Below are 7,517 nucleotides of genomic sequence, written 5' to 3'. Positions count from 1 at the left end.
CCGCGCGACCCTGGGCCGTGGGCCCTTCCGCCCCCGGGCTCGCGTCTGGCCGTGGGAGCTGCCCACGCTCGCGCCCTGGGCTGACGCCGGCGTCGCAGGTGAAGTCCGGCCCCGGGCGGCCCGTGGGCGCTGGGCCGGCCAGCCTCGACCCGGGCCTGAGTTTGCACATCTGTAAAATGGAAGTCCGGATAGGCGAGCTGTGAGGACCTTCCACGTCTGACGCGCGAGCTCACAACTGCAGACGTCGAAGCTGCCAGAGGGAGAGCATAGGTAGATTCTTTTCCTAATTGCTAGCTTTTTGTCTTTGCATCTGTTTTATTTGGGTTCTTGTTCACCTGCGTGAAGTTTTTAATAGAAGACTTACCACGGAGTCAGTGGTTTATCTTACTGTTGTCATGCTCCTTTGTGCAACTTAACTTTCTTTAAAACCTATTTGGACGCCCGATCTGTTAAAAAAAAATGATGCAAATGAAACCTTTTTCGCCTGTCTCCTCGTCCCCGAGCCCCAGCTGCTCAGAAGGGTCCCTAGAGGTCACAGGTTGAGAAGCTCCATTATGGTTTTGAATCGTTTTGTGTATTTCTTGATTTGGCTGGATCTAGAAGATGATTTTTTTTTTTTTTTGCATATGTGGAGATTTTTTTTTTTTTGATTTGTTCAATTGTGTGACATGGAATAGAGGCAGTATATCCTTCATATACTGGAAAAAGACCCCCATATTTCCAATGAAGTGCGTTCACTTTCGCAGCCCCAGGGGAAGTGGGACCTCCTGTCTCTTTGCTGGTTTAGCTGCTCAGATAAAGAAGGGAATGGAAGACTTTCATTTGAGGCCAGCAGTATAGATTTGGACATACTCTCTGTCAAGCGAAAACTGAAAAAGTTTATGACTTGCAGTTGTCAGGAATAATGTGAACACGCTCTTTGATTAAACCTTGAAACCAAAAGAATGTTGGATTTTGCCAAACCGGGTTTAGGAGGAAAGGACATTTTCTACAGTGAGCAAATATGCGAACAATATGAGGTGGCGGTGTGTCGGCAAAACAATTGATCAGATTTTCTATTTTTTATTTCCCTTTTTAAAAAACATAAATTAAGAGCAATACGTAGTTTTCTAACTGGTTTTGGGGGATGAGAGTTGGTTAGAGATGTACTAAGATTGATGTTAAGAGGGGGAGACAGCTGGACTCTGTGTGGTGATGCCTTGTTCAAGAGAAGCTGGATCCACATAGGACTGCAGTTCACATCCTGGGGTTCCCGACTTCTGCAGGTCAGCCTGGAAGATCTAATGGGCTAGGGAACTGGAGGAAGATCTCACGTGACCAGGCCCTGTGGGGGGTGCTCATCTGTGTCTTGTTCTTTCTCTGTTGCATGCACATGTGTTTTATCGTAAACACACACACACACACACACACAAAATTGCAAGAGGAAAGCCTACCTTTTACAGCTTGTACACTTGGTACTTCTGGAGGGGAGCAACAGTGGGAGGTCCAGTTGGTCCCAGGGTGACCCAGTGGAGTATGTCTTTTTCTTTTCAACACACTCACTTGATCTTTGACTTAAGTTTAGGCAAGTCACTTCCTTCCTTCTCTTCTCAGTTTTTACTACAAAGTGAGGAAATTGAATCGATTACGGAGGGCTCCATTGTTTGCCTCCAGCTAGGAGGACCAGATGAAAAACAGGATGCCCAGTTAAATATGAATTTCAGATAAGCACTGAGTAGCTTTTGGTATAAATATTACATGGAGGCATACTTACACGAAAAAATCATTCGTTGTCTATCTGACATTCAAACGTGATTGAGCTTTCTGTCTTTTTACTTGCTAAATCTGACATCTCTGTCTCCAGCGGTTTTTGTCGTCTTTTAAGTTAGCATCATGAAGAAATAGCACAAAGCATGGATGGGACTCAACTGACTCAGCCAGTCAGGAACCCCTATTTGTTGTCAGTAGTCATGTCTACCCCTGAGGGATAGTGCTTTTTTCACTTGTGGTCACTTTCTTTTCCTCCTATGTAATGGGTCCATTTCTGTCATAATTAATAATATTTAGGCTTACACTTTGATGGTAAACAGAGTAAAATACCTAAGTATAAATAAAAGTCTTGCTAAAATTTATGAAAGTAACCCAAATTTAAGTCTTGTTCTCCAGTTATGTGATTGACTTCAAGACTTATTTATTTATTTAGAGGTTTTTGCTATAAGGCACGTGTATGTGCTCATGAGAGAGAGCAAGAAATCACCACCCAGGGGGGATGGCCATGCCACAGTCCCTTCTCCTCTATGTCCTTCTCAGGATTTTAGGCATGCATGCACATGCACCTGGCATGAGTTTTAAGCCTTCGGTCCAGGACTTGAACTGCAGTTAACTATGGGAGTCCAGCAACGTAACCATTATGCCATCTGTTGGTCCCAACTGCAAGACATTTTTTAAAGCAGAGGACTGTTTGCATGATAAGTAATCTTTCAGGAAATTCTTATGCATTCTGCCCCCATGAATATGGAAAATTGTAAGTATATGTACTATAAACATTTTCTGTTTTAAATTACTGTTGTCAGCCTTATCTTTGCTGTATTAAAGAGTTTCAGACTTAAAACTATTTTCAAAAAGTATAATTTTTTTTTTTTGGAGAGATTTTTGCTATAGGGTACGTGTGCTTGCCAGAAAGACAGAGAGAGACAAAGATAGAAAGCGAGAAATCGCCCCCCCAGGGCGGGGTGGGGGATGGCTACACCACAGTCCCTTCGCCTCCATTCTCCTCTCAGGATCTTGGGTATGCATGCACCCGTGCCTGGCGTGAGTTTAAGCCACCGGGTCTGGGACTCGAACTGGGGTCCACTACATGGGAGTTCAGCAACAGAGCCATTATGCTAACTGCTGGTCCCTAAGAAGTATACTTTTTAATTTGTCATTATTCGAGAGTTTTAAACTAGGTTAGATACAGTGTCTTGACTATGAAATGCCTGCATTTTTCTAATTCATTCATTCATTCATCCAGTAATCAACAAAAAATCCAGTGCCCCCTGTAAGCCAGGCTGATGTTATGACAGTGTTCTAGTTCTCCAGGTGCTTATTTTTCATAGAGGAATCGTGCCATGGGTAATGCAAGGATAATGTGATGAGGGGCTTGAAGTGAGAAGAAAGCTGTGGGAATTGAGAGGCGGATGAGTGCCCCTCAGGTTGATAGATGTGAGTGGCAGAACTTTCTGGAGGTGGTAGTGTTTCATCCAGGCAGACTGAGGTGGACAGAAAGGGGAAGAGGCAGATAAGGGCAGGGAGTCTGTCTTCTCTCTGTTGGATTAATAGTAGTTGATAATATTTACATATGGTGTTTGGTTCACAGTGGTGCTCTCATCTGCACTATGTATGTTGAGATTGAACTGCTTTGCTTTCTTTCTGTATTAGAAGGACCTTCAGTTGTCTTTGAAAAATGTTCGGAAATATGGCACACTTATACAACTACTCAAAAGATGGAATATTACTCATATTATTCAAACCTCCTGTGTGCTTCCCTCTCTCCGAGAAGGAGCAGCCATACTGAATTCTGTGTCTGTCATTTCTTTTTTTTTTCTTTTTTCTTTTCCCCTCGTGATAAGGGAGAGGGAGAGAGAGAGATACCCTTTTCCAGGCTTGTCATTCCGTTTCCCTTCTCCAGACTCTGCCCCACCACGCCCAAACACAGAGCCCTGCCTTCTGGTGACCCAGCTGCTTGCTCAGCAGCTTGATTGCAGCCTCATGATAGAACTTAAGCCAGACATTTCCAGCCAAGACTCCTGGCCATTGTCACCGTGAGGTATAATACATGTTCACTGTTTCAAACCATCAAGTTTTGGGGTGATTTTTTTATGCTAGAGTAAATAGTTCATCTATGGGGGCAACATTGTGATGTGTTGTTTTAATTTTGATGTTCTTGAAAACCATGGTGGTTAAATTGAGCTGTAATTGGCTCTTTTTTTAACCTATCATTTTGTTAGCCACAATTCAAAACCAATAGGCAGTGACAGGCTCTAAATTATTTTGTAGGGACAGGGATTATATTTAGAATACTTTAAATTTGTTCAGTTATAATATTAATAATTCGTAATTGTTGTATAATGCATTATGGATCTTTATCAACCAGAACAGACCATTTCCAGACCACATAGAAGTACAAAATATTTCACACATTGTCTTCATCTTCTATAACCATTTTAATTAGTTAATTTTAAATTGCCACAGAGTACATGGCAATGTACCCCTCAATGGTGTGTGGTCATGCTGCAATCCTGTTTCCATAGAAACTTCACAAAAGATATTTGAATTTCTAGTAGGCACATTAAAATTTTAAAACGTATTTAGTTACTAGAGAAGTATAACTCAAAATTATAATTATAAGCAATTATTTTGCTTACAAGAATGGCTAAAATGAAAAAGGCTGCTGACATCAAGTGTTGGTGAGGATATAGAGAAACCAAATGTATGTACATTGCTACTAGGAGTGTATACTGTACCAGGCACTTTGGGAAACAGTTTGATAGTTTCCTGTTAACTTGAACACTTACTTTATGACCCAGTACTTCCACCCCTGGCTATAAAGTAAAATCTTTTTAAAAATATATATTTAAAAAAATTTTACTATTGGGTACATGGGCTTGACAGAACGAGAATGCACCTCTCCTTGTCCTCTTCACCCTCCACCCCAGGGAGCTAGCCACTTTCCAATCCATTCTCCTCTCAGGATTCTGGGCACATATGACCATGGGCTCCAGCCTTTCACCTTCCAAGCTGCTTGATCTGAGGCTCGAACCACTTGGTTGTGTGGGATCCAGCTGACCCAACCACCATGCCACTGGCAAGCCTTAAAGTCAAGTCTTAAGTCCACAAATGACTTGTATACCAATACTCAGAGCTCACAGCTGGAGATAATCCCCATGTCTGTCAACAAGTCTGCAGTGGAATACTATTCATCAGTAAAAAGGAGTGAATTACCGACAGTGTGTCAGCAGCAAGTTTTAAAACATTATGCTGAGCAAAAGAAGACAGATAAAAGAATACATTCTGTATGATTCCACTCACGTGCAATTCTGGAACCAGCAAAACATTAATAAAGAAAGTAGATAAATGCTTGCCTGGGGTCAGAGGTGGATAGGTGGGTTAACTTGAGAGGAGCAGGAGGGAACTTTCTTTTTTTTTTGGAGAGTTTTTCGCTATAGGGTGCTTGCACTCGCCAGACAGACAGAGAGAGACATAGAGACAGAAAGCAAAAAATCACGCCCTGGAGGGATGGCCACGCCACAATCCCTTCTCCTCCATTCTCCTCTCAGGATCTTGGGCACACACGCACACGCGCCCAGCGTGAGTTTTAAGCCACCGGGTCTGGGAAGCGAACCGTGGTTGACTATGTGGGAGTCCAGCGACATAGCCATTATGCTAACTGCTGGTTCCCAGGAGGGAACTTTCTGAGATGATGGGAATGTTCTGTATTTTGATTGGGTGGTATACTACACATACTTTGTCAAAACTTATTGAACATTACGCTTTTAAAATCTTACGTGAATTATATCTTAATATAGTTGATTTTAAAAAGTAAGGCTCTAAAAAGCATTTATAGGATAAACTTGTGCATATATGTGTATATATAGTGATTTTATGTAAAATATTTAAATGTTTCTATATACACAAATAGAAAAATGCTTAGGAGGATGTTCAGCAAACTCACTGATTATGTCTAAGGGTAGGATTTTTTTCTTTTTAAACTTTTTTCCAGAGGGCATGTACATTGGCCAGAGAGAAAGAAAGAGAGAAAGCACCCTCCATGGAGAATGGCCATATTGCAATCCCTTGTCTTCTAGTTCTTCCTCTTTGTGGGATTTTGGGCATGCCCAGTATGTTTTTCAAGCCTCAGGGTCTGGGTCTTGAACCTCAAAGTCAGCCATGTGGCATACAGGTGCCTTAACTGCTGCACCAGTCTGGCCCTAGATGGTAAGATTTAGGTGGGTAAAAAAGGTGGTAATTTTACATGTATGTAAATTACATTTACTTATTTTACTCAACAAAGTTGATGAATGTATTTGTCTTTTTTTTTATAAAGATATTTTATAGAAAGAAGGATTGACTTTTTTATGTATCATTTGAATTTTTTTTCAAGGAACAAAATGATATGGGCAAAAGAAAAGATGAAAACTTTTTTTAGGTTATGTAGAAGTTTGCTTATGTAGATGTTTTTATCTTTTAAATATTGGGTAGACACTGTAACACTTATGAAATATGTAAAGAATTTAAATGCTTTTATCCTGTAATCATCAGTTAGGAACAGCATTACATTACCTTTGATGTCCTTGGTCCCCTCCTCTGCCCATCCCCTTACCTCCCACAGACATAACTGCTCCCCTGAGTGTCATGTCTGTTATTGCCTTGCTATTTATAGTTTTACCACATTTGCATCTAGTCTAAGCTGTGCTGTTCTGCTCCGTGCACTGTCAAACTTTACAACTACAATTATCCTGTGTGCACACTTTGTTCACTTGCTTTTTTATTCTAAATAATGTGCAACTTGAGACTTATCCATGTGCTTGTGTGTCTGTGGTCTGTTGATGTTTTGTTGCTGTATTGTACATTATATGAATATTCTACAGTTCTTTGTACTCTTGAAGAATGACTGGGTTGTCAGTTTTTTTCTCTGTCATGAGCAGTGGTAATGTGAACATTCTTGGACCTGTTTTCTGGTGCAGGTGGGCTAGAGTTTCTCTAGCTATATTGTTAGGTATGTAGCTACTGGGTTGTAGAGTAATGCATTTCCTCAACTTTTCTAGAAGTATTAGTTTTCTGTCACTGTACATCAAATAACCACAAACTTAAGACTTTTACAACTAGATTATCATCTCCTGGTTCTGTAGGTCAGCAGGGCAGTAAGCTTGGCTGGGATATCTGCTCTGGGTCCTAACAAGGCTGAAATCAAGTTGTCAGTAAGACTCTTTTTGGGATGCTCTGGAGATGAACCTGCTCCCAAGCTCATTCATTAATAGGTTGTTGGTAGAATTTAGTCCATGTAGTTGTAGGACTGCCATCTGTGTTTCCTTGCTGGATATCAGCAGGTGATCATTCTCAGCTTCTAGAGGTCACTCATCTCCCTCGCCTTGGGTCCCCATTCCTTCCTTCACCTTCCATGCTGGCAAGAGGGGGTTTAGTCTTTCTCATGCTTTTTCTTTGGTTTTAACTGCCAGAGGGCAAGTGCGCCTGTTTGCTCTCTCCCTCTCTTTCTGGTGCCCATGTGAGAGTGCACCTTCCCCCCATAGGGCGCAATCATGCCCTTCTTTTTATCCATTCCTTTTTTTGTCAGGAATTTGGACATGCATGCACAAGCTCCTGGTGTGATTTTTTTAGGCTGCTGGAGCCAATACTGCAATCCCGCTTGGTCATGTGGGATCTGGGTCCCTTAATTATGCCATGGGTAATTATGCCATGGGTCCCAGCCCCTCTTTTTTTTTTTTTTTTTTTGGGGGGTTTTTGCTATAGGGCGCGTGCGCTCGCCAGACAGACAGAGA

General features: G+C 41.7%; 1 protein-coding gene across 3 annotated transcripts in view; it reads left to right on the top strand.

Annotated features, from left to right (window-relative positions):
- Positions 1-6: 6 nt before the first annotated feature.
- MARCHF8 (membrane associated ring-CH-type finger 8) overlaps positions 7-7,517 on the top strand; it is an 86,957-nt gene continuing 79,446 nt past the window's right edge. For all 3 annotated transcript variants that reach the window (XM_006147688.3, XM_006147687.3, XM_006147681.3), the window contains exon 1: positions 7-270. The gene's annotated coding sequence lies outside the window, so the exon portion shown is untranslated. The remainder of the gene's footprint in view (positions 271-7,517) is intronic.

Source organism: Tupaia chinensis, unplaced genomic scaffold, assembly GCF_000334495.1.
Source record: "Tupaia chinensis unplaced genomic scaffold, TupChi_1.0 Scaffold000217_1, whole genome shotgun sequence".
Classification (NCBI taxonomy): domain Eukaryota; kingdom Metazoa; phylum Chordata; class Mammalia; order Scandentia; family Tupaiidae; genus Tupaia; species Tupaia belangeri.
The sequence above is the reverse complement of the archived record's forward strand: the minus strand, read 5'-3'. Positions and strand labels throughout refer to the sequence as shown.